The following is a 26,595-nucleotide window of genomic DNA, read 5'->3' as shown; positions in this document are numbered from 1 at the left end:
TACAAGCGCCACAAAAACTTAAAACAATAATGGTAAAATCACTCAAATTCATCTATAATTTATTTATGTTGCAGGTCTTTTCTCAAGTCTCCTAAGGAGAGATGTATGATGCGATTACAGTTGAGCTTTAAAAGTCAATTCAGGCCTGACTGAAGCATTTACTTTCCCTCTTCATGCAACTCACTCTCCTTGCTGTCACAAGAGTGGTCAATGTGAAGGTGGAGGACAGGTTTTTTTTTGCAATCTGGGGTGTTGTCAAACTTGGCCACACACTGAAGTGGAACACCGTGGTGGGCCAGATCACCAGTGTCTTACTGTAAGCTATTTACTAGCGATCAGGATTTTTGCTGCACTGATCACCAATACCGGTCACATGGACTGACAATGAATTTGTCATCAAAATGATGACAACTTGTACTTGTAGAAGTTGTGTACATGATATGAAATAAATGAACTTTAAATCATTTTAATTCAGATATGTTTTTATATACCTCTTCAAGGTGGCAAAAAATAGGAAAACCTTGCTGAATGCAGCAACTATTCTGTCAAAAGGATGACTGAAAAACATTTAATTTGACGTAAGACGTTGCAGGTGAATCTCTAGAAACCGTGCTATAGTGGGACTCCGAGACAGAGAGCACTGCATTTATGAAACTTTCAATCCGGATGTTTTCAAATGTTTCATATTCAGGGACTGACAAGCGCTGCACCTGACTCCAAAACAGCGACTGATCCGGTCGTTTCCGTTTCCATCTCCACGTAAACGACACCTGCGAATTACGAATCATTATGAATGTTAGGCTCGGACTGGCGGGTGTTGCTAAACGACTGCTGCTGAGCAACCGGCGGTCTCACTTTCATGAGCCCAGAAAACTCTCTGTGCTGCGTCAAGTGCTGGAGCTTTAAATGGCGTGTTTAATTTGAAGGCGCCTCCCTGCACAGCAGTTTCCCGTGCATGTGCTGCGGGATGTAAACGTTACATGACAGATTGAAAGAAGCTCCACAGCAGACATGTTGCTGCTGAGTGAGCAGCGAGTCGGGAGGAACGGATGCATCACAACCCAGTGCGTCATCAGAGCGCTGGCTGTCACGTGATCAGTTGTTGTGCTCGGCAATGACAGGTAGTGATCGGCATTCACCGAAATCCCTATCTACAGCCCTTATACTACTCACAGTAAGTCAGGGATGTTGAGGGCCACAGTGGATTTCATACATACACTGTTCTTCTGTAAATTTTGTATACAGAGGCAATTGTGTTAGGGCAATGGACATGTTTCATTTTGTGTTTTTCATATCATGGTCTAGCCGCATACAGCGCTCTTTACATGTTAGGGCCAATACCAAAAATACAAAAAGTCAACCCTATTTCAATGTGGCATCATTTCAACATTCTGGGGATTAAAACGGTCTGGTATAGTCATTAAATCATTACCTGTTCATCATTCAAGCAGCTTTGCACACGTGACATCACTTGACGGACAAGTGGCGCCACTTGGCCATAGCTTAGCAGGTGGTCAGATGTGAACTTGGTGTGTCATCAGTAGACTTGTAGCAAGACACAGAACAACAGGCAGTGTTGTAGTAGCAGTACCTAAAGACCTGTCCACCCCGCTATGCAACTGCTACACAGCCGCAGGCCAGTTTACAAGACGCGAGACGCACCAGCAGCAAATGGTGGAAACACCCGCTATTGACTCCTGACAATTTTGTTTGTTTGGGTCGATCTTCCTCAGTGTCTAAATTGTTGTGGTAATAAATAGCGAATATGATCATATGTGCATTGAAATTTCATGTACCGTGAAGAAAGATTGGTTGATAAAGATTAAGTGATGTTCAGAAGCAGAAAACACTGTCTGATCTCTGGTGTGTTTCAACTGTCAAAACACACAGCTTTTTAAGTTTGTTCTGCATCACTTTGTTTGAACCTCTCAACAGCACTTGTCACTTCATTAAATAGTCATTTTCTTCAGCTCTTATCTGGCAGCTCTTTACCAACAATAACTTTGTTGGTCACATTATTGTTGACTTTTTAATCATTAAACACATTTGCATGCAAGAATCATACAGGTAGACTGTTAGCAGGCTGTCTTGATAACCTGAATGCAATTCATACATGTGCTTAAAATTCTGTTCAATACTGACTCTTTTGACTTTAGACTCAATAAATATATGTTTTGTTCGGGCAGAGACTTTTGACTTGTGTTTAGAATTTTCAGCCGTGCGTGTTTCAGTTTGACTTAACAATTCTACATTTTTTTATTTGAAGGTTTAAGGAAAAAAACAGTAATTCGGTGCGAAATGGATTGAAACAGTGTGATACATACACAGATAATGCCAGTGTACCATTGAATATTTGCCATTATTGGGACAACAAAAAAATACTCTCACATTTAGTCACCTGCTGTTCGTCTTACTTGATAGTGAAAATATATATTCTGACTCACGGAGTGTTTTGAAACGTAGCAAGCAATATTGAAGTTAGCTAAATGAGAAAAACTTCTTCTCTCAGCCTTAAAATCTCATTCTTCAATTCACTTCTCTGTGTGAGACTGAAAACATCTGGCTGGTAATTACCGGTGTGTGCAAAACAAATTTCCATCTAATCACTGTGACCACAGGTGAGTTATAGAAAGTGCTAGTAAACAAACCTCCGCGGGCTGCACCATTTTGAGGGAGGTAAAAATGTGTTTCCCTGCGCTACACAGCAATTACTATGCAAGGGTGCCTCAGGGATACGGCATGTGACCCTGCTATCAACTTTTTACTTCATTATTTTGGTATGTTTGGTGTGGAATGAAGCAAATGTTGGGTTTCGAAGGCGCTGTTTTGGTCCACTCAGCCGGATCCCCCAGAGACATCTAAGAACACCAGCACAGTGTGGGATTTCAGGGTGCATGTTTTCTTATCGTTCCGATAAAAAATGCTCTTTGCAGCCAACAAGTACACGATAAATGGCCATTCCTTGCTGTGTAATGTACAGGGCACAGCTTCAGCTTTAATGTAGTTGTGCTTTAGCTTAGCCACCATCAAATTTTCATTTGTCCTGCACGCTTTGTTAGAAAATATATATGCCTTGTCATCAGGTTATTTGAATAAATTTCCAATTTTTGGCCCATTTTGAAGTGACAGAAAGGTAGGGCCAACTGGGTCGGTGGAGGAATGTCTGGTCCAACTCATTTCCACTCCTGATATTGGCACTATTTCCACTGTGATCCGAGTTGTCGGTCAATGGATTCTGCGTTTTACTGAAGTGTCGCAGAGTGGTTTCACCCTCAGTAAGGCAGTAGTGATGAGAACTGACAATCGACAACTCCTCCTTTGGAACATCACGTTGAGAGGAAACACTTGGCCCCACTGGAACGCCTATGCGTCAACATGAAACACGGAAGACTGACATCTGCATAAACAATCCAAAATCGACTTGAAGGTAGTCAATATGGGAGGCTGGTCAGGTCTTATGGTCTTTAGCAGACGGAACGCCACTCATAGTCACACTTTCAGCAAGTCATCAGTTAAAACATCCACAGGTTTTTGGACTAAAGGGATAAACCACAGTGCCCAAAAGTAACATCCAAACAACACACGGTCGCACCCAAACCCAGAGATGGGTTTGAATACTGGACCAGGTTTCTTGGATAGCATTGCCAGCTTTGGTCACCGCCGACATCATGATGAGCAACACAACATTTGCAGTCAGTATGTGTCAAGTCTTATTGAAAATGATGTCATCAGTTACCTCTCATGCTGTTGCACGAAGCTTGTGGAAATCCTGGCTTCTTTTTATTTAGAGTTGGGATGCGTCACGCCACTCATGCATGGGCCTCCTTCAGCTGTTCATTTTCGGCATGACTACACAGGTCAGGGAGGGATCAGGGGTTTTCACCTCACTACCTTTGTATCCTAAATTTGATGTTAGGGATTGGCACTCTGATAGTTGTGTTTCCTTGCCTCCTCTTTGTTGTGTGCAAGGGTGTTTTCTCATGATTTTACAGTAACTTGAGCAGTCAACAATCTGTATGTGTCCTTTGCTTGGAAAAGCTGACGTATAAAGTGCTCTTATAACTAGGGGTCACTCATGAGTTTGTCACTGACAATTCAAAAGAACACTACTCTGCACAATGACTGCACTTGTCGTTGATGTACTGAGTGTTGTAATTGAGTGAATTGAGTGAAGACCACTTCCCACACACCTGACCATGACGCTGAATACCCCTTACCTAGAAAGAAAGAATAAATAACTCTCGTGAGAACCTCTCATGGAGTAACTGATGAATTCAAATAAGAAAAATAAACATCTTGAGGACAAGGCTGAAGGTTGAAACAATCTGTGGTATTTTGTTTTTGTTGATGTTTTGGGATATTTTCCTTCCACTGCCTACAGAAAAGCCTTGATCTCGGTGTGCAGTGTTTCTTCATTAGAGCAGCAGAGAAAGCGCTCGCAGCAAAGTGACAGGGTGTAATTTGAGGAATTTGTGCTTCAGCTCACAGTTGGATCGCAGTAAACAACAATTCAGTTTGGAGCAGCTGGACACCTGAGGCGCCATCAGACGGCGAAACGTAGTCGACGTCTTTATTATGGGTCTGTTCATGACAGAGCTTTTTCAAAGTGTAAAGTGGTTTGTTTGGCAGCGACTCCCTCCAGCACTTCTGGTGGGGCGTCGGGTGAACAGCGAGAAGTCATCTTCCTGGGTCTGCCCTGAGTCGAGTCTTCCCTCCTATTAGACATGCACAAGGGATCCATTTAGGACCCCATCCCAAGGCATTCTCAGGTCAAAGAGCCAGTTGGACGTCAGGGGCTCTGTCCTCAACTGACTTTGGTCGACGCAGAGTAGCAGCAGTTCTACTTTGTGCCCTTCCCTTTGAGTCAGAGGGTTTCATATCCCGCCTTGAATCCTGATACCCAGTGAGGGAACTTGTGCCTGTATCATGGTTTTTCAGGGTCCCTACTCTCTACGCTTGTGATCAGACGCGAGAGTTATTGGTGGATTTTCTTCTGATGGATTCCAAAATGCTAGCTACTGTAGCCCTATTCTGATCCAGGGTTGTGGGGTAAAGTACATACTGTAGTGACCCGACATTTTCCTGAGGCCATTGAAGACTACCGGGACCTTCACCCTCTGTAAAAAAGGTGGGGGTAAATTCCCATGGGAAAAACTTGTCCAGTGTTTCCAGATACAGCGTATCTCTTGCCATGTCATTGTGCTCGAGAGGCATGGCGAAATGTATTTAACGCCTGTGTTCCTCTCAAACATGAAGTAGGCTTCCTTGCGTCACTCACTTTCACTAAATCTAGGGCCCCATTTTGTATCCCCGTCAAAATCCGACCGTAGCTCAAATGCAGAGCGTCACTGATGTGATTATGAATGATGTGAATTCTCCCACTCACTGAAACTTTTGTAAACAATTTCTGGAATGTTTAAAACGATTGCTGTGATTCGTGATGCAGAATCTGTCGGGGATAAGCACAACACCGGCTCCAAAGTAATCTCTGATGTACTGCCATTCACCCAGATTCAGTTCATTCTTTACAGGTTGCACTGAGGGGATGTGTTTGGCAGCAGTGTCTGAAAGTAATGTAGCAGACACGCGGCAACATCGCTGACATTTATAGTCTGGCACAAATCAGCCATTGAGATTTATGTTCATTTATGATTTATGACTATTTCGATCATCGTACGTTGACTGAATTTTCTTTCTATATGCATATTCTGTAAGCGCCATTCTGTGATACGCTATAGAGAGATTGAACAGTTGTAGACTGATGAACACAATCTCTTATTTGCACCTTTAGTTATGGGGAGCCTAAGTCCCACCCATCTACTTCCACCTCATGTGACCTAAGTGAACAAAACGTATGAACGGGAGTTAATGGAGAGAAAAAAAAGTTGTTTTCTGAACAACCTTGAAATATACCATAGAGCTCTTCTATGATCTCTGTGAATTTGAAAAGTTACAATTTACTTTTTTTTTCACTCAGTAGTTGTTTGATTTGTATTCCTAATAATTTTCTAGGGGTGGGACTCAATTTAAAATGTGTGATTAATTAATCGCAGTTTAATGCTCAGCCACATTTTGCCATTTAAATAAATTTGGTATATTACTGAAGTGCCATTTCAGGTACTTTCCAGAACAGTCCTCATTTTAAACGTCAAATAAATGACCAACAATTCCACATAAGGTGGTGTTTCTACCATCTAAAAGGGTAAAACAAACAAAACAAAAAAAACAGTCCTTTGACTGACCTAAATCCTTTTTATACTTCCAGCATCCTGAGCAGAAATCTCTGTCACATTAGGCCTATTTCTACTCTCCTCTTTTTCGGCCAGTTGCTCAGACAAACTAGTCCGTTGACATTTTCAGAGCTCAAGGCAGCTCTCTTCTTTGTTACGATGTTACGAAGGGACTAGCCCAACTTGACCACCACTGCAGTGGGCAGTCTGTCTCGCCGATGGTGGGCTTGGCTCTGCTGCGACTCAGGGCCCTGGTACACTGCACTTCATCATCTGAATCAGAGTCTGAAGACAATGAAGAGAGAAGGAGACTCCTCTTCTTTGCTGGCTCCTGTGTGCGGTCTGAAGCATCTCTCTTACTGTACGTACAGACCAAACGCGACTTCCGCGAGCGACACGACTGATTTGCATAGAAAGTCAATGGGGTTGGGCGACTGACGGCGACCAGCGGCGACCAACATGGCAGCGACACGACTGGGGTGTGCAACGCTACAAGATTTGAGCTACATACGGCGACTCCGGCTACTCAAGACGACACAACTGGGGTACAGCGACAGTCGCAGAAGTTCACCACCTGCGGAGCGTTGACCAATCAGAGACCAGATCCGCGAGTGACGTGTCCCGGCGGAGGAGAAGCAAATCGCTGCGGTTGTTTACAAGCAGACTTTCCGCCGTCCTGAGAGTGGCTCAAATCGTGCATTTTTTAATTTCCACCGGAACATAAATAGGAAGAATCTTGTCCGGAGGGAAAGTTCGCCACAACGGTGGCGTTCCTGGTGAGTTGAGACCTTTATTTACGTAAGTTTACTTAAGTTATATTCGCCTAAACGCAATGTCCACCGAGTTTACGAGGCGAATGCACCGCTGCGACGGTAGAAACTACGTATGTATGGTGAGGAGATAAATAAGTACTGTTTCTGATTTAATTAAATTCAGATGAGACGTCCTGAAGGGTCTGTTTATATGAGGGGAGGACGGTGACCGAGGAGCGGAGTGGTCAGCGGCATCTACTGTAGTGCCGTGAAGTGAGCGTTCTTCTCCGTCCTCTCTCTTCTGGAGCCCTTCATCTCCAAGAGAGACCTCGGCCAACATGACTGGAGATGCAGCAGCAGCTGCAGCAGCAAGGTAGCAGGTAGGTTTGCACGTTCATTTAGTGGGGACATTCTGAATACTAGATTAATATATAAATATAAAAATGTATGTAGCTTTCTGTATAGCTTTTTTCTGTATAGCTTGTACAATAATGTAATCATGCTATGCTGTCATTAAGGAGAGGAGGAGGATGGATCCACTCATGATGTTGGTGATGATGATGAGGAGGAGGATGGACCTTCCTCTGCCTCACCTGGTGCTGCTGCGTCTCCTCCACCTGCCACTGTCCCCTCCTCATCCACTGCTGCTCCTGATGTATGTAGAAATAGCATTTTCTAGCATTATTCTATTTTTTTAATTAAATGTTATTGTTCTACATCATTCAAGCACTGTCATAGTGACATGACTTGCTTTAGGTTAACTATTGCTGTCCTATACAGATTTTATTTATTCGTACTCATCACTATGGCATGTAATTGAACTCAACTTTCATTATGTGCAGGACACCGATGGAAGAGACCAACAGAGGAAGGGGTCCCCCGATGCTGAAGCTGAGCTCAAACTATCTACTAATGTACTCCCTCCACACACCCAGCTCAGAAGAAGGGACAGTTTTCAAGGTCCTCGTTCCTTCCAGGTTCCACATAAATTTAAAATGTACATGTTACTTTACCAAGCAAAACAACAGCTGACTGAAATCATTTGGACCCTTCATTTATTTTCTTTGTAGCCACAGTTTCATTAAAGAACCGGATGCCGCCCCACTTCCTCCGCCTCTCTTGACCCTCGTCCCTCTGAGGAAGATCCTTCAAAACACACCTACGTAGTTCACTTCAAGTTTGACTGTGATTCTGTGTGTATTGAATGAGTATAAATGAATGGGGTTACTTTATTTTTGCAAATAAAGTGTTTGACAATGAACATTTCTTTTTGTGAAAAATGGATTCACAGAAAAAAATAAAATCAAAAGCACTTAATATCAACAAATTGAGTTGAACACAGCTTTGTTTTATTGCAGAGATGAAATATATATGCAAGAACCTATGCTTTGTTAAAATAGGTGGCTGACTCTTGAATGAGCAATTGTGTTGCACTGATAACTGTTTTTTTTCCAAAAAGGAGAAGCCTCATCTTCAACAAAAACATATGTGGTCTGTGGCCGTGGTCCTCTGGTCAGCTCCTGGAAGTGGACGGTCACCAACACAGAAGCAGTTGGTGATGAGTCTCCTGTTACCGAAGATCTGCAAAATATAAACCATACATGGATATGTAAACATACAGTATATATGTTGGTGATAATTTAACAAAGTATATATCAACCATACAACAGTGCATCTAGGATAAATTGTTTCAACACAATGCATTTAACTGTTGCATTCATTGATTACCACAAAGTGGCGCTCACTGAAAAGACTTTAGTGTACAAATTATTGACGATGACAGATTATATATCTCCGAAAATTACTTCAAGCATACAGCAGATACGACCGCGGACTTCATGAACTGATGACAGTTCAGAAAGACTTGGACACAAGTCGCCGTACATAACTACACATCGAGTTGCTTACCGAAGACAGACGTTCGCCAGAGGACAGACCGCGGTACTTGGTGTCCTGTATTCGGCCACTGATCCGGACCAACAGGTCGTCCAACTCGCGGCGTATCCCGGTGACGCTGCTGGAGCAGGAAGTTAAATTCACCAGTGTGAGCGGCTCTGGCGAATGCTACGAAACGAGAGACGTCTCTTTTTCCATGTTTTCAATTAATATGTAGCGATAGTTTGAGCACCGGCTCCGCCATCTTCAATCCACCGTCCACAACAACTTGAGACCACGCCCTCCGGCGACTGACCTACTTTCGATCCGGACAGGTGGCGACTAATGACGACTTGAGCAAGCTACCTGCTGCTGACGACTGGCGCTACAGCGACAGAAATGTCGCGTTCGGTGTGTACGTACCTTTAGACTGCTCCTGAAGCAGGGTCTCAAGGCTGGTCCAAAACACTTCTCGCTCAGCCCTTCCTAGACACTTTAAAGCCTGGGTCAAGAACAGTAGCCATCCTCAGCCATTCATGGTTGAGTGTAGCTATGCACTGGGATAGGCCCTTCACATGTAGGCTGTGTCCTCATCGGAGACCTCCATGGTGTGTGGGTAAAACCATTGAACATGAGACGTATGTCTCACCACCGAGGAGCTCAGTCACAAATCGGAACACAGACACAGACAGTTGAGGAAACTACAACTACAAAAGCTTAACTAAATCACATTAATAATATAGTTTTGTTTACCTGGATGGTTCAGGAACGGTCACTAGCTTTGGCAGTTTCAACAGATCTGCTGCAGTCAACATGACAAGCTTGTGCTTCTGTCTGCCTAACGCAGCGTTTTTCAGCCTCTTGGTTCTTTAGGAGACGAGAGATCATATCCATCTGTCTGTTCCTATTGAGGTGATCTTTTGTTGAATTTGCCAGGCCTCTGCCACAGTGGCAAACTGCTCAGCACAGTTTTCAGCATAGTATCTGGTGTTTGTCTTCTGCACAGTCAGGGCAAAACATTGAAGATGCCATTCTCCGTCTGTGACATCTGCAACGTGTGCAGTGACACCGACGTAATTTGAGTTGCTTATGGAGGTCCAATGAGCCCCAGTCAGAGCTTTGCTTTGCTTGCTTTTCGGTTTCATGAAGCTGTCGAATTTTGCTTGAAATAGTCTTTCTGCAAGGCAGCTGAAAAGTTGGATCAGGTGTTGCTGTAGCACATTTTTGAAACCTTTATCTTCTGCCACCGAAAGTGGTCTACAGTCCACAGCAATTCATTTCGCCAGCAAATTTGTTAGTTTGCCAGACGCCAACTTAGCTCTGAGTTCTGTCGTTTGCTCCAATGTGGCTCCCGTGGTTTTGGTGCTTGCTGCAATATGCCTTGCATTGAGGTGGTGTCGTAAGCTTGATGCGCTTCGGTGTCAGGCAGTTTCTTAAAATGAAACTTAAGTCCCCCGTAAGTCCAAATAGTGTATTCTCAGCGGATTCCTCCATGTTTGTTGTTGTTGTCCTCATCCTAGCTGCCTCCTGCACTTACAAAGGTTCCCTGTTGTCTGGAGAGCAAACTGTTCAATTAAATTAAATTAAAATTATGAAATGCTTAAAAATTTTAACGTGTAAAGTCCCACCACTAGTATTTTCACAAGCAAGTAAATTAGAAATTACATGACAAATGCAGTGGAAACCCGCACCATTATTTATCATTTAAACTGAGCAGCAGCATATGTGTGATCCAGGGCATGAGGCAAAGTGGGCCAGAAAACAACTTTCTTCTCACCATAGACCATCCATTTAGTTGGTCCCATGGAGCAACCGGGAGGGGCAGAGACTCAGACTCGCTATTCCAGAGTCTTGTGGTAAATGTCTTATAGCAGAAATTATGGGTGGGAGAGCCCAAGTGCAGAGTAACAATAAGCTAGTGAATGTGATTCATACTGTGTTTTAAGTTATGACAGTGCAGGCCATATTTCGACGGCTTTGCCAGTGTGAAAGACAATGTTTGGCAACTTTCGGAAGGTCGATGGGCTATTTTATTTTTTTCCTCAATCACGGCCACACATCTTGTGCGTATGCCATCGATCATGCTTGGACATCATTTGTCTGTTCTGGGGTTTGGTAGATTTGGACCAAGGCATCTTGAACATGGCCTCCAAGATTGGAGAGTAGCAAAGAGAATGTGAAACTACATTCTGATTATTATTTATTTTTAATCTGTTGGGAAAGCTTGGGGTAGTTGTGGCTGAAAACTATCCTGCTCTCTTCATCCTTCCATGCTGCCCTGAGCACCTACAATAGCATGAGGGTTCTCAGCCTGAGCAGGCGGCAAACTGCTGGACATTTTCCTCTTGTCCTGGCACTGAAATTATGTTCCTTGTGCCCACTTTTGCATCTAGTCTTGAGATTCTCTCCACCAAGATTATCTTGAGTTTCTCTACTGACTTCATCACTGGTTTTATGTTGGTCCCTTATTTTTATATCCTCAGTAGTGAGAGGTCATTTGTGTATTGTCACACATTGTGTTTATTTCTTCCTTGAGTTTGGCAACTTCCCCTTGTTGTTTGCTTCTTCCTTTTCATATGACAATCTGTTCCTTCATCTGTTCCTTTGCCTATATATCTGGGCCATTTCACGTGGGATCTAACTGAAGCCTTCTCTCATTTCATCCTGCATATGGCTCAGTTGTCTTTGCATGCACACATTCACCGCCTCTACACTGTGCTTTGGCAACTCCCCCAACGTTCCTCCAGTGGTGCATTCATGCCTCTACTCAGACTATTGGTGCGGTTCCGCTTCCTGCTTGGACACCGGGTATTATATTAGACTAAATTAGATTAGGCACATACCAAAGACATTAAAGATACACTACAAACATCAAAGACATCCACAAAGCACCAGCATTAAAAATCTATCAAATAACACAAGACAAATAAATACATATAATATCATATAGATGTAGATATAGATATCATATAGATAAGTTAATGGATAATACACCCTGTAGATAACAATAAATTATATAAATGAATTGTATGAATACATCATGTAAGATTACAGACATACCCAGCTGAGGCTGGTCCACTTCTTTAGTTCTTTACCTGCCCTACAGTGGAATCCTACACTGCCCTTTTGCTACAAGGACCCTTCATGCAGTCTGCCGAGCTACTGGATAAGTCCTGCTGCGACTTACCCAGAAGTAGTATAGGGAGTAAGAAGGCGTCACACTTCATCTATACTATGATACTATGATAAACAATCTTATTAAAATGGGAAAACTCCCTCTAAACCAGTGGTTCTTAACCTTGTTGGAGGCACCGAACCCCACCAGTTTCATATGCTCATTCACCGAACCCTTCTTTAGTAAAAAATAAAATATGATACACTAACTGCAGACTAGACTGAGGGGTGGACTTCTGCGGCGGAGGCTCCACCGAACCCCTGAGACCGACTCACCGAACCCCTAGGGTTCGATCGAACCCAGGTTAAGAACCACTGCTCTAGTGGAATGTGCATCTCCATGGTCGATTGAACTAATCCACACTCGCAACTCCAGTGTGTTCCAACGAGAAGCTAACCAATTGCACGGGAAATCACAGAACGCTGCAGATGTCCTTGGATTGTGTTTCCGGATCGATTCGTGAGCAAAGTATTACCGGAACAAAATAAAATAATTTGGCTTTTTTTCGCTCTCCGTTTGTGAACATACCGGTAATAACGTTTTGGTGTTCCGCTTTTCTGTATTTTGTTTCAAAACGGAAAATTTAATCAAAATTTTACTTGATTTTATTTTGAAACAAAAAAAAAAAGACGAACGAAAGGTACACGGATTCACTCGGCTGCCTATTTTAGATGTTTAGACTTGGTCGACAATGTTGTTTTGGAAAGAAACTTGTCCCACAGTACCAGCCTGTCCTCTGTCATGAGATGACAGGGGCCTTCGAACAGGCGGACATGCACTTCAGTCATAACCATATTTGTGTTTCGGCCTAAAAAGAGAGGACCAACATTATTGTGTGTGAGCACAGGGGTGCAGAATGAGTCATCTGCGAGCTCTTAGATTTGCTGAGCCTGAATGGAACATCTGAGTGGGGCCTGTCCATTCAACAGCCACTATGAACTCAAATGTGAAGCTTTAAAAAAAAGAAATACAGGCAGCGGAGCGGCGTTCTGGAGCTTTTTAATTCGACTCATGAAGTTAGAAAAAGGGTCATGGCGGTGGAGGGCTGAAAAGCGTAAGTGGCTGAGTGGGACTGCAGACTCTCATGCTGGCGGCCACAGTGGGTGACCAGCTCTGAAGAGCACAAATATGTTGTGATCTCTCCCACTAACCCCAGAGATGAAAGCAGAATGAGGATAGAAGAGACGTGCGGGCTTCAGAGGAATCGACACACCATCGACTGCTGTTGTGCTCTGATGTGTTGCTTTGTGTTATTCAGGCTATTCAGCGGCTCTTTCCAGTCACACAGTGAACAAAATGAGTAAAGCAAAGGCTATTTCCGAACAAGGTCAGTTGGACCAACAACAGAAGAGTAGACAAAGTTACTCAAATGTTTCATGTGGAATAAATAAAAACAAAGGCAAGTGTTGCTTTTTCAGGATACATATAGGAACATCTAAATAAAAAAACTGCATTGAGTCCAGGTGCGAAGCAGTCTCTTGACTTTTTGGTTACTTACTATAATTATTATTTTATGTCACCAATAATATCTCACTTGAACACGATACTATTTATATTTAATGCAACATTTACTGCCTGGACATTGGCAACCTTTGTTTTTGTAAATGAAATAAATGTATTTTTGAATGTAATAATATTCTCATAAGCATTTTTCTGATGTCAAGTTTTATTACTGATAAAGTTCTACTTTAGTTGTGTATATTGACGATATTGTTATTACGTACACCTTGCTAGTTTCACAGCTGTTTCTATCTCACAGTGTTTCAAAGCTTCTCCTCCACCTGTAGTGCAGATTCCAATTAGCAGCTTCCTATAACGTCATCAAAAAGACTATATATATAGACTTTATTAACATTCGCATGTCTGAAGTGTGAAGAATGCAGCAGCTGTTCGGAATCAAACATAAAAAAAAGGTTTTGAAGTTTGCTCACGTTGAATGTTTCCAATCTATCCATATTCAAACGCGTGGCTAACTTCTGTCTGGACTACGACAACATCATACAGGACTAGCAGATGGTTCAAACCTTTAAGGTTCAAGCTGGTCTGTGATCGCCAACGTTCTGCACATGAAAGGGACTTTGACTGAGTTGCTGAAACAAACTCTCTCTTGTCCTCTCCCCAGCACAAACACGAACATCACGAGTCAATAAGCAGCCAGCCTTATCACGGCTATAGAAAATGTCAAGTATAATTTATTCGGCGGCAGAAGCTAATATTTAAGCGCTATCGTGGCCGAGCAGATGTTTGCTCAGGGAAACTACGCAGTAATTGTTGTTTGTTTAAAGGCGAGCAGCTCGCGGCGACAAGCACAGACGCTAATAGAGCTGGAATTACCTAATATGTAAGTCTGACAGCGCAACAACCTCCTGGTCTCAGGAGAAGTGGTCGAGTCGCGCAGCTCAGGAATGACTTGTGAACGACAGCAGGTGCGGCGTGTGAAGGGCGAGGAAGCCTGGGGACACGCTGGAGATTTGAGCTTTCGACAGAGAGCCAACACAGCTGACCTGACCTGAGCAGAGAACAGGTGAATAAACCTCCCTCACTTCACCTTCAGGGTGAAGTTGACTGAACACACAAGTGGAAACCAATCGCCCGCAGCTCCGACTCCTTCATTAGGGACATGAGAGGAAACGCTGGGCCGGTGAGGGAGATCAGGTTTTATCGGGATGGACTACAAAGCACAAGATCAGAGGGACGGTTGAGAGGTTTGGAGACACACACACAGGGGAGTGTTGGACCTAGAAGGTTGGAGATGAAGGTGATGGATGTGAAGATGGATGTCCTTCATGAGGGACATGAGAGGAAACACTGGGCCGACGTGTATTTCCCTGCAGGTGACGTGTGTGTTTACCACGTGTGCAATTACGCACACTGCCTCATCCTCGTGAAACATTATTAGATCTATATTCCCTGTGAAGCTAAAAATCAAGTGGAAATACTCTTTTTTTGTAATTCACTGAGTCTTGTAGACGGGTCATGATGCAATTACCAGCAACGGTTTTATTGAATTCCCTGCCACGTTTTGTATTCTTTGCAGTGTTTACTCACAGATCTTTCTCAGAATAACAAACGTCTTTCTTTATACGACGCTCCTCTTCCTTGTTTGGTGGTGACAAAGCGAGTTTTTAATGAGTTTCTATCTTTCATTTTCTTGAAAGAGCAGCGTGATGAAGAGGACAACCACAGGTCTGCAGATAAATGAGGGTTGTCTACAGCCCTGTCATGTCTAGAGAAGCATTAAAGCTCTGCTTGTTTCTTGTTTACCCTGTAAAATTAGAATTAGATTGTCTTTAAACATGACAGGTAGTGAAGAGGAGAGTGCAGGCGTGGTGGAACGTGTGCCAACGACCTAGAAGGAGTCAGAAAGAGAAGCTTCGTAGGATAGTAGTGAGAGGTGCCATGACGATTTGTTTGCAGGCAGTAGTTCTATGGAGGGATATCTCCGCCATCGAGACTTGAAAACAAAAATTTGAATTTGAATTCAATTTGAATACAAAGAACAAAATTGAATTAGAAAAAAAAAACATGATGATTTTTGATGCCCTGTCATTAAGGTTTTAGTACGAAAAAAAAAAGTTTTGCATAGTATTTTAAAAAGTTTTCAATACAGTGTGAAAATGAATAGTTACTAATATGAAGAGGTTTTTTCGGTTCCACATTGTATTTACGAAATCAAGCGGGTTTTTTTTCAGATTTTAATCTTTTTTTTATGATTACGAATCATTTTTTACGAGTTCAAAACTCAACTCAAACTGTCAAGACTGACAGCACTCAGAACTGCAGTTTGAGGTGTGATGTTTACAGGCAACACGGATATTGTGATGCTGTAAAAACACATGAATATGTGTATCAGTCACTGCATGTCAGATAAAAAGTGCAGATACAACACACTGCTGCCTGGGTAAGCTGCAACTTGGCATCAAACACGATATAAAAGAAGTTAATAATGCCATGCTGTATGATTCTGTGATGACATTTCAAACGTCCAATTTCCTCCAACGACATTGATGCCCTTTCATATTACTAACCTTTAATTTTCACGCTGTATTGAAAACTTTTGAAAATACCATGGAAAACTTTTTCTTCGTATTGAAACCTTAAAAACAGGGCATCGAAACGTCATTTTTCAGAATGATTTTTTTTTTTAATTCAGTGTGTTTCTTGTATTCAAATCTCGATGGCACAGATATCACTCCACATAGTTCTGACTCAAAGACAAGAATCCATGCTGGAAGTGTGAGGAAGAGGTGTGGAAGATCAGGTTTTATCGGGATGGACTACAAAGCACAAGATCAGAGGGACGGTTGAGAGGTTTGGAGACACACACACACAGGGGAGTGTTGGACCAAGAATGTTGGAGATGAAGGTAGCAGGTAAAAGAAGATGAGGTTGATGGATGTGAAGATAGGCGTGACCCAGGAAGATGCACAAAACAGGTTCAGGTGGAGGAGGCTGACTTGCTGCAGCAACCACAACCCCATGTGCTTCTAACAGTTCATCGAGATTTTTGGTGGGTAGATCTTGTCCACTCATTGGTTGAATTGAAGACATATAAAAGCTACAGTCCTGGAACTGCATGTTAGCGAGAGCCGTCCGCGACTGAACCGCGAGTCTATTAGGACATAATGATGTGGCAGCTGCCTCGTCACTGACAAGGCAGGACTTTCTGTCGGCGGTGGACGGGTGAAGTGGGGTGCCTCTCCTCTCCAGTGGTAAAACAGTAGCTCCTCAGCTCTCCTGAGTCTCCAGTAGCCTACTTTCTCCTGTAACCTACTTAGAGGGCTTTTTAAAAGGATCCCAAAGAAGAGCCTTTTTTTAATTCCTTCACTCACATTGTCTCATGGATAGAGAGAACTTGATCGGAACTCAAAACAAAAGTGAGGGGGTTTTACATTAGGTCTCCACTGCAAGCACAATGACGATAGAATCATCAGCGAATATGGATTTTTCTGCTAAAGACGGTAAGAAGGGATGATGCTAAACCGCTGCCGAACGTTGCAACAGCGTAAATGTGGAGGCTGCGTTGCCGATTCTTATCCTCATGTGGGGTTAAGTCATGTTTAACTGCAGTGAAGATGGGTTTTCATTGCTCTTAGCAATGCCGTTGTAGCCCACTGCTGCATCTGAGCATTTGAGAGCCTCAGTTTCACTGCCAGAAGTGGGAGGAGCGACAGGTTTTTAACTGGGAATAGGAAACACGCCTTCTTTTTCACTTCATACAATACATAGGGTATAATAAAACAGGAGTTTTCACACCAGTACTTGATTCATATTTGACATCGCTACAAGCCAGTAAGACAAATATGGCGAGAGTTAACCTCGCATTGCTCCTTTATAGTTAGCAAAACAAAGGTCAGTGTTTGGATAAGTCCTCCTGTGTCAGTATTTGTCAGCTGGGTTCTGAGCCCTGATATTGCGTGCTGTCACCGGTATATCCACTCCACCCCCCGCTCCATGACTGCGGCCGAAAATGTGATGCTCCGGCTTTACAAAAAAATGGAAATGGAAATGTTTTTCAGATGTTTCGATGTTGATGCCAACCACAAAAGAGCAATGAAAAAGCTTGTGTTCACCTGATGTTTCGGTTTCAGCGTTAGATGCCATTCAACATCGGCAAATGTTTTACTGTATAATAGCCAACAAACCTCTCTACTGGAGTAGAAAAGCCAAAGATAGAAGACCTCTTGCAAGAAATCCAATTTAAGTGTTGCGGTGTGGCATTGCGGTTCTGGAAAACCAGGCACAGACTCGATGTTAGATTGACTTGCACCAAATCTATTTGCCACATATACAACCAGATTTGGTGTGAGTTACTTCCCGCTCTAGACCATAAGAACCTTCAAATGAAACTTTACTCTTATTCTGTAAAAAAAAAAATCTCAGCTTGAGACTGGTGGGGTTATACCGTATTTATCCAGTTTGCAGTATGTAATGTGGTGTACACACTGACCCCGGTTACCGCCCGAGTGGCCAACAGGCGGAGGGGAAAGATGATGACCCGCATGGCGTGCTACAGCTCATCAGTCCTCATTGGGATCAGGAGCACGTTTTCGAGAAGGTAAAGCAAATTCCAGCATCTGTTCTGATGGTGCTGTCCAGAAGGAAACTGTAATCCAGTCAGCCACTCATCACACTCTGGCTCACTAATGCTCTGCTGCTTCTGCTTCACCATCTGCAGCGAATAATAACTCCCTCCAACACCAGTCGCATCATTTCTGTTATTTCATGTCACTCTTGCCAATATGTGTCTGGAATGTGGACCAACCCAACTTCAAGTCGTCCTGCCTCCTCCGTCTGTCTGACAGTGACAGTTGTGGCTCACTGTTTTCCCTCGACCAACACACCGCAGCAGACTGGAGAGTAGCTGGTCTAAATCCCAAACAGGTTGCAGTGTAAATAAGGACTGCCTCTGCCAATATTCTGACCCAAATGGGATAATAGGTTTTAATGAAGCCCTGTCAGCGTATCAGGTTTGAGCCCACATGACAGACAGAGTATCATTCCGTGTTCACTCAATAGAAGTCTGGAAACACATGTACTTAACATGGACAACAGCACGGCACAAGCAACAAATGGAATCTCAGCTTTTTAGACAGATGTAGAAATAATAATAATAACAATAATAATTATAATAATAATAACAATAACACTACTACTACTACTAATAATAATAATAATAAGCAATATGTTACAACCCCTGCATTTGAAGTGCATCACATGAAATGTAAAACACTTAGTGGTTGGTAATTTTCCTGCTTCTTACACAGTATAGCTGTGATAAGTGGGCAACCCTGAACTACTGGAAGTAAGTAGAAAGTGAGAGTCAGCCTCTTGTATGAATCCACGGGGATTAGTCAGAACAAATGAACAGGAAACGCAGCCTTGAAAATTGCAACGTTTATTCTTGTGGCGCTAGATTTTATTAAATAATGAAAAAAACGAAGAATAGTCAACAATAGTGTTAATATTAATTTTTATAAGTGGACCAAGTGTTAAAAGTCACATCACTTGTTAGGAAAAAAACTGATACTATTCACAATAATCTTGAAAGGATTTTTTTTTTTTTGTTTTAAGAAAATGAATTTTTGAAAATGTTCAGTTTTTGCTCTCAATGTCATACATTATTAAAGGAATCTTATGAAAGTTGTCTCTCAGCTCAGAACAAAGACAGCTGAGCACTGATAAGATGGCTTTCAACAACCGCTGAAAAATGGTGTTAAAGTTGATGCTGAGTCACAAGGTATTGGAACTATGTCAGGAGGAGCGACTTCAGTACAAGTAGCGTGTGTGATTGTCATAGAAACAGTGATAATGAGTCCTACGCTGTGGCGAACTTCAAATTACCTTCCTTCAAGTTACAGTTCATGTTGCTTCAATGATTAGTGAGTGCTCCAGTTGCAAATCTTTTTATTACTGCTTTGTTGACAGTTCAGTGTTGAATTATGTCAAACATTTTCCAAAGCTATTGAACCTCTCTAGAGATGAGCCGCCACTTTTGAATGATAACAACCCTCTCGACTGTACAATGATGTGTGGAGAGATGAAGTGATGTCCGTCCAAAAAGGACAGAACCAAGTGTTTGTTTCAAACAAGCTTCTTCTCTGAGAGCAAATCTGACAGCTTGAGCCCTACATTTTGCTGTGGGGTTGAAACAAGGACAAACTCTTCTCAGTCAATTCTCAGAGGGCACTTTTCTGACAGAATCAACTTCACATCCCATAAATCACCAGACGGCGTCACAAAGATCTTTGAACCACGCGCAAACTGCGCCGGCTCCAGGAGTCGCCCACTTGTGTACTGCCCATGTTCCAATAAGAAACAACACCTGGGACTGGCTAAATCTCGAACAGACCTTCTACGTCCATTAGAGGCGGAGAAAAGCCCATTTTACAAGCTGTTACTGGAGCGTCTTAAAGATTTTGAGTTATTTTGGTTCCTGTTTTTTGGTTCTCCCTGGACTCCAGCAGTCAGCTGTTGGACACAGGCTTGTTTAAGTCAGAGATTGTTTGTTTAAATACGACAAGTTTGGAGAGACACGACATGGTAGCGTTCGAATTTAGTGTAGCGATTTGACTGAAAGATTCTTGTTTTACTGCGGAGGCAAACTCCGTGGCCGTACACATTGCGAACAGCATTTGGCTTCAGAGAAGTATTGCTGAATGAGTGCCATCGTGGCTGGCTGGCTCACTGTCTGCTACGGCAACAGGCGCTGCATGGGGGGCTGCAGCGTCACAACAAGCAGTTTGATTTTCCAGAGAAATGCCTGCTATGTTTTGTATTTTCACATTGTGGTGTCATTTTTTTAAAGAGTAATAACATTACTCATTATGTATGAATAGAAGTATGATTTTTTTTTAAATCCGCGACTCATGATCACGTTGTAAATACCCATATCGGCACAGCTAGGTCGGCCTAGCCAATCGATCGATCGGTGCAGCCTTGGTAAACCTACATTTACGCACCATTTTGAATAGTGTTATGAAAAGTGTGCCACAAACAGAGTGTTTGAAATTGCCTGGTGGCAGCGATGCTCATCCCTGTGCACTGGAATACATCTCTTACATCTTGCACACGTAACTACAAGAGCTGTCTGAAGGTTTTTCAATCGGTCTGTTCTGTGACTTATGAGTAGAGATGTTCTGTTACCGGTAAAAATGCTAAACCGCAATAAAATCCCAGACAGGATAATTGTGATTAAGTGTCTTTACCGCGGAGATACTGTACTTCTCATTGCCTTACAAAGCTGGAACTAATAATATTTCATGAATACATGACAACATGTTTCAGTCTTGAGAATCAATTGGAATTGTTTGTGTTTATATGGGTCACTATGCTGTGCTGAAGTTCAGAGTGCTGTCACAGCTGACTCAACTGCAAGCTGTGCACATCAAACATGGCTTTTGTGTTATTAAATCAGTTAGTAATATATGCTGCTGATACAACAGAAAGAACTCTTCATTGGCTGTGTGGTGAGACGTTGCTTTGCTTGTATGTGACATGCTATGTTTGTACTGGGGATATGTTGTAAACAATGGCAACACGCTACACTTTTGGCAGACACAATTGGCGGATAGTTATTATGAATAATAATTATTATTATATGAATACGTATACGTGACAAAAAACTTGCTAATTGGGCATATGCTGTTCTAGGAAAATTCTCTATAACTTTGAATGAATGTGTACAAATAGAGTTCTACAAGCTGCTAAAGTGAGCTTTAAACATTGGCGGCTCTCTTCACTGTGTTGAGGGACTAGACAGAGATCAGTTCTAGGTACTTGCTTCCCCTGATACCTGAATCCTGGAGACTGTTCAAAACAGCCAACTCAACAAGGTCAGGCTCCGCTGCAACCTTATTTGCCTTCAGAGCCGTCGTGCAGAGGAAAGTTTGAGGCAGGCTGAAACATTAACTGTAAGAAAGGTTTTGGTTTGATGAAACCACTCACTTGCAGGGTCTGCCCACCTTCTCTACTGCAGGCACCTTTGCCTCGCAGGTTTGACCTCTTTGTGGAGAACCAGGTTCTAATATAAAAAGCTGCTCAGCCGAGTCTTGATGGATGACACTTTGCTTCCGAGTGGCAGCAGGTCGCCCAAACTAATATCCTAGATCTGCTGTATTTCTGGCCGAGTAATAACAACTCCACGTCTTCTTGTTTAATCCCTCGCCTCCTGTTTTCCTCTGGTAACTCGTCTTATTTATTCTCCTGCGTCCCCTCCGTGAAGCAGAGATTGTTTCAGAGATCGATCAGCAGGTTGTAAACCCCACGCTCCCTCTTGATGGCTCGGCTATTACTCATGTTTGCTTTTCTTGAGGTTCAGTTGACCAGATTGTTTTCAGTGCTGGCGCGGCACTGATGAGGTGAAAAGAGAGTCATTTTGTCTCGCTGAGCAAAAGTGAGACACAAACAAGCTCCGTGGGAGGTTTGATCCTTGAGCCGTCTGCTCTCGGAGGATTTTCTTTTACATTCAAGAGCTGCAGATAATTGTGCTACTTAAGGAAGAAACCAGAGTTTTTTGAAGTTTGGTTTTAACAATAGTGGATGTACTGCATAACTGAACCTCGCATTCAACACAAACTCCATGAGAATGAGGTCTTACTCTCGGACAAAGGAAATGTGACCATGCACACGCAGTTATTGTGAGACGTGTGTCCCTGTCTGCCAAGTGCGTCGAGAGTAGAGGGTGATCACAGAGTGCACGATGTAAAGAAGCAATAGAACGAGGGAGTAGAACTTGAACAGTGACGTAGGCTGAATTTGAAGGTAACTTTCTTGTACTGTACTTGAGCTCTCCTTTCTTCTTTAATTCAATAAATTCTCATGGTTTATCTGAGGCCCTACAATGCTCATCGCAAGGGTTTTATGATGAAAGATCCCACTATTGTAGGAGTCTTTTGACTCATTCATTTTTAAGATTCTGTAAAATGTTGAACAAAGCCTGCTTCCCCTCATCTTTTTTCTTTTGGCTTCTCTCTTCATCCTCCTCCATCTCCCCCTGTCCTCTGCTTCCTCTTCTCTCAAACCTACAAACCTCATGTCCTTCTTCACCACCTTGGCCTTCCTCTCCACCTTCTGCCTGGCAGTTCCAACCTCAACATCTTCCTACCAATGCACTGTACATGTCCAAACCATCTCCATCTAGCCTCTCTGACTTTGTCTCCTAAACACCTGACCACATGTGCTGTCCCTCTGATCTACTGCTTCCTGATCCTATCCATCCTGCTCACTCCCAGAGAGAACCTCAGCATCTTCATCTCTGCCACCTCCAGCTCTGTCTCCTGTCTTTTCCTCAGTGCCACTGTTTCCAAGCCATACAACATTGCTGGCCTCACCACCCTTTTGGACACTTTCCCTTCCATCCTTGCTGACACCCTTTTGTCACACATCACACCTGACACTTTTCTCCAATGATTCCATCCTGCCTGCACCCGCCTCTTCACCTCTTTCTCACACTCTCCATTCAGCCTAAGTACTTCAAATCCACCACCTTCTTTATCTCTACATCCAGTAACTTCACCTGTCCACTTGGGTCCCTCTCATTCACGCACATGTATTCCGTCTTACTTTGGCTAACCTTCATTCCTCTCCTTTCTAAGGCAAACCTCCACCTCTCTAGCTTATCTTCCACTTGCTCCCTGCTCTCACTACAGATCACAATGTCATCTGCAAACATCATTGTCCAAGGGGCTTCTTGTCTAACCTCACCTGTCAACCTGTCCATCACCATCACAAACAAGAAGGGGCCTTCCCCAATTACAGTAATTGGACTGGGGTCATGGCGTCGGCTTGAGACTCATATTAATCGCTGTCACTGTAGGGACGGTTTTAGTTCTCTGAACTGTTTGCAGAAGCCTTTTCATTCTAAGTACAGGTATGCGATCTCAGAAGGAGCGGCGAAGGTGCTGAGATGCACATGACACCTTTACAGTAGCGTGGGCGCCTACACTGCATTCTCAAAAAAAACGTTTCACTGCAATGGCATCAGATGATCATCAGTTGGTGTTAACAACACAGAAACTTGGCCACCTCTTTCACGAGCTGACTCAAAGTGGTATCATTACTTACAGTTTCATGCAGGAAGCATCTGTGAAGGATGATGAAGGGAAGGCCTTACTCCATGCTGCTTTTCTTTGGTGTCAGCTCTTGGTGTTGGTGATGTCAGTGACTGGAGCTGACAGCAGCTACGTCGACTTTTGCTTGCCCGTTGTGCACCTCAGTCTGATGTGGACGATCATCTTGTCTGAGATGGTGACAGCCAGGTGAAGATTCAGCAGCCTTATCGCTATATTTCTTGTTAGACACTCTTTTGTTCATGCACCAATAGAAGCCAATCCAGCGTCAGTATATTCAAATTTCCGAATTCTCTACGAATCATAGGGCCCCTCGTACATGCAGCCATTATCTACTTCTGAAGGAAGCAGGGATTGTGGAACTTCATGAAAAAGTACAGTAAATGAAACTTGAAAATGGATTCAGACATGTCGGACGACAAATGTTGATGAAGAAGAGATGGAAGGAGGACATGAGGAGGAGCTGTGTGAGCAGGGGAGGTGCAGGTGGAGGAGGCTGGTTTGTGTTGTGACCCATGACAATAATCACAAAAAGACGACGAAGAAGAATATTTGCATGGTAAATATTGTTGATTGGTTTTCATATATTGTTATTCTCTTGAAATCATTTTATTGTGTTCCTCATCGCTGTTGAGAAATAAAGATTTTTTTTTGGCACACAATGAGTTTTAACTGACAAGTAAACTATCATTTAGTAGTTCAGGCAATACATAATTCAAACGCTAATATGACTGTGAAATGAGCTCAATTGTGGAAGTTTATTTCTGGAACATGAGTTATTATTTTCTTCCGTAAACACAATGAATGAGGGGCGGCTGAGAGGGAAAACAGATGGGTTTTAAAGGTTAATGTGATTCGTAGCGGGCCGTTGCGTCTCCTTGTTTGGATGTTTGAGTGTCAGAAAGAGAGGGCTGACATTCTCCTAACTGCTCTTTATCTTCTCAGGCTTTGTCCGACACAGACGCTGCTGCAATGCTGTTTAGCCACCATTGTTCAACGAGGCAGATTGAATCATACTGATACATAATTTAATAAAGAAGTGCGCATCTGTTGAATGTCTGATTTTATTTGAATAATAAATAAGTTTCATTTGTAGTTTTTGTGATGAAAAAATATTCAAATTCTCTCAGTTGATGAAAGATTGAAATGGAAGATATGTGTTGTAGAAATAAGAAAAGTTGCGTCCTCCAAAGAAAAACTCGCTCTTTCCTTTTGCAGATGCACTTGGGAAAGTTTCCTCATCAGAATAAAATGTGGTGTGTGACCTCTTCAACTCTGACACTTTCAGTGCAGCCTTAATTGCTTTAGTTCCAAAGTTTTTGCGAGCTACTTCTCTTTAATCCAATTTTATTTTGCTTGATGCCGGTCGCGGGTCGGTGCCGAGCGTGTCACGTCTCCTCTGTGAAACTGACACGCAACGCTAAAAGCTTTTGCTCCCGTCGATTTCATCCTCACATCACAAACCAGAAGAGACGGCTGTTGTCCACCGTACTTTCTATCTGCTGTTTTGTTTCTCTCATTTATTTCTCAGAAACTCTCTCTAACCAATTTCAATTCAACCTACAGGAAATGTTGATAATCGGACAAGGAGCAAACAATTATATTTTTATGGCTTCCCGACGCCATTTGACTGCAACATTGTTCCCAGCACGCAGCAAGTAAGAATCTCATTAGAGACCAGCATTCTGTCAGCAAAGAGCTTTGAATATAAGACACTAAAGTTGGTTGAAAATCACTTTAGAGGTGGAATTGAGTTGCATTGCAGGGGTCTGCGCTCTCTTTCTACTTTCATGGTTTGTTTTTCTTTTGCCACCGTATTTTCACTCAGTTTGCTGGTTTTATGTGACTCAAAAAGTACTATTGTAGTTGAGACTATCCAAGTCAAGACAAGACCAAGAACGATGAGGAGGGCAAGACAAAGACAGAGACCAAACTGGATACAGAACTAACTGGTTTGCTTAGTATTTCAAGATTTCACTGTTTCTGAAATAAATGTGTGAGACTGTACTAATAGACTTCTGTAATCTGTCTTCATTTTGTTCTTGGGCACTGAAAGTCTCGGACTTGGTCTGTGTAGGCTCTGGTCTCCATCCCGACTCGGGCTCACGTGTGTTGGTCTTGACTACAGCACTTGTATCTAATGGGAAAAATGATAGCAAGTTGTCTGCGATCATAAGAATTTCTCATTAATTTTAATACAAATACTGACACAGAACAGTTGAGATACATTGTTAACATGGAATTATGAGTTGTGCAGTAAAAAGGCTTGACTTGACACAATTTGCAGTGAGTTAAATGTACATTAAGGTGACTACATTTTTTCCATGAATACTTTTAAAAATGTAGCAGCTTGACCTTCCTTCTAAAACGGCAATATATGGCAAGATACAGTTTATCCGTTCGAGACCAACTTTGAGCGAAACCACAGGACTTGGTCCACTTTCTTCCTTCATGTGTTTATTTACCTGCACACCTGCTGTGTCCATTCTAAACAGAGAAGTTAGTTCTGTTTGCCCTCCTACTCAGGCATCTCATTATTTATCTGTTTACCACCAGGCTTGCTGGGGGGTTCCTCATTTGACACTCAGAAACCTGAACAGCTTTTGAAATCGAGCCTTTTGTTAAGTGTCACCATGGATCAGAATCAACAGCTAAGATGATATTTTGGAACTCAAAACCTGCCAATGTTCACTTAAATGAGAAATCATATCTGGGCAAAATTTCTACTCTATTATTTATATAACACCAGTTACAGTTTATTTTTCAGAGACCAAACTTTTGGTTTTAGTCATATTGCGTTTCCCCTGTTGTCAACACACATTTCAGTGGCGAGTCTGGAAATCATGACATTTTCCACCCAGCTGTCAAACTCGCCTCAGCTTCAGCGATTTCAGCTTTGGTCGTTATTCCACATGTTGCATGACAGATACGATAATATCCTACTGCTTGTGACGTCATTGCTTGGTGAAGTAAAAGGAAAAATGGCTCGAAAG

At 42.7% G+C, this 26,595-nt stretch overlaps 1 protein-coding gene and 1 long non-coding RNA gene across 2 annotated transcripts in view; both read left to right on the top strand.

Moving 5' to 3' along the window:
* The window catches only part of LOC128760251 (potassium voltage-gated channel subfamily D member 3-like), a 75,632-nt gene that overhangs the window by 29,331 nt on the left and 19,706 nt on the right, over positions 1–26,595 (top strand). The window lies entirely within an intron of this gene.
* On the top strand, positions 1,802–8,253 carry LOC128760253 (uncharacterized). The gene is made up of 4 exons (XR_008414821.1): positions 1,802–7,006; positions 7,290–7,362; positions 7,501–7,637; positions 7,825–8,253. It is a non-coding gene; the product is annotated as an uncharacterized LOC128760253 (long non-coding RNA).

Source organism: Synchiropus splendidus, chromosome 6 (genome assembly GCF_027744825.2).
Source record: "Synchiropus splendidus isolate RoL2022-P1 chromosome 6, RoL_Sspl_1.0, whole genome shotgun sequence".
Lineage (NCBI taxonomy): Eukaryota > Metazoa > Chordata > Actinopteri > Syngnathiformes > Callionymidae > Synchiropus > Synchiropus splendidus.
This window is presented reverse-complemented; position numbering and strand designations above follow the sequence as displayed.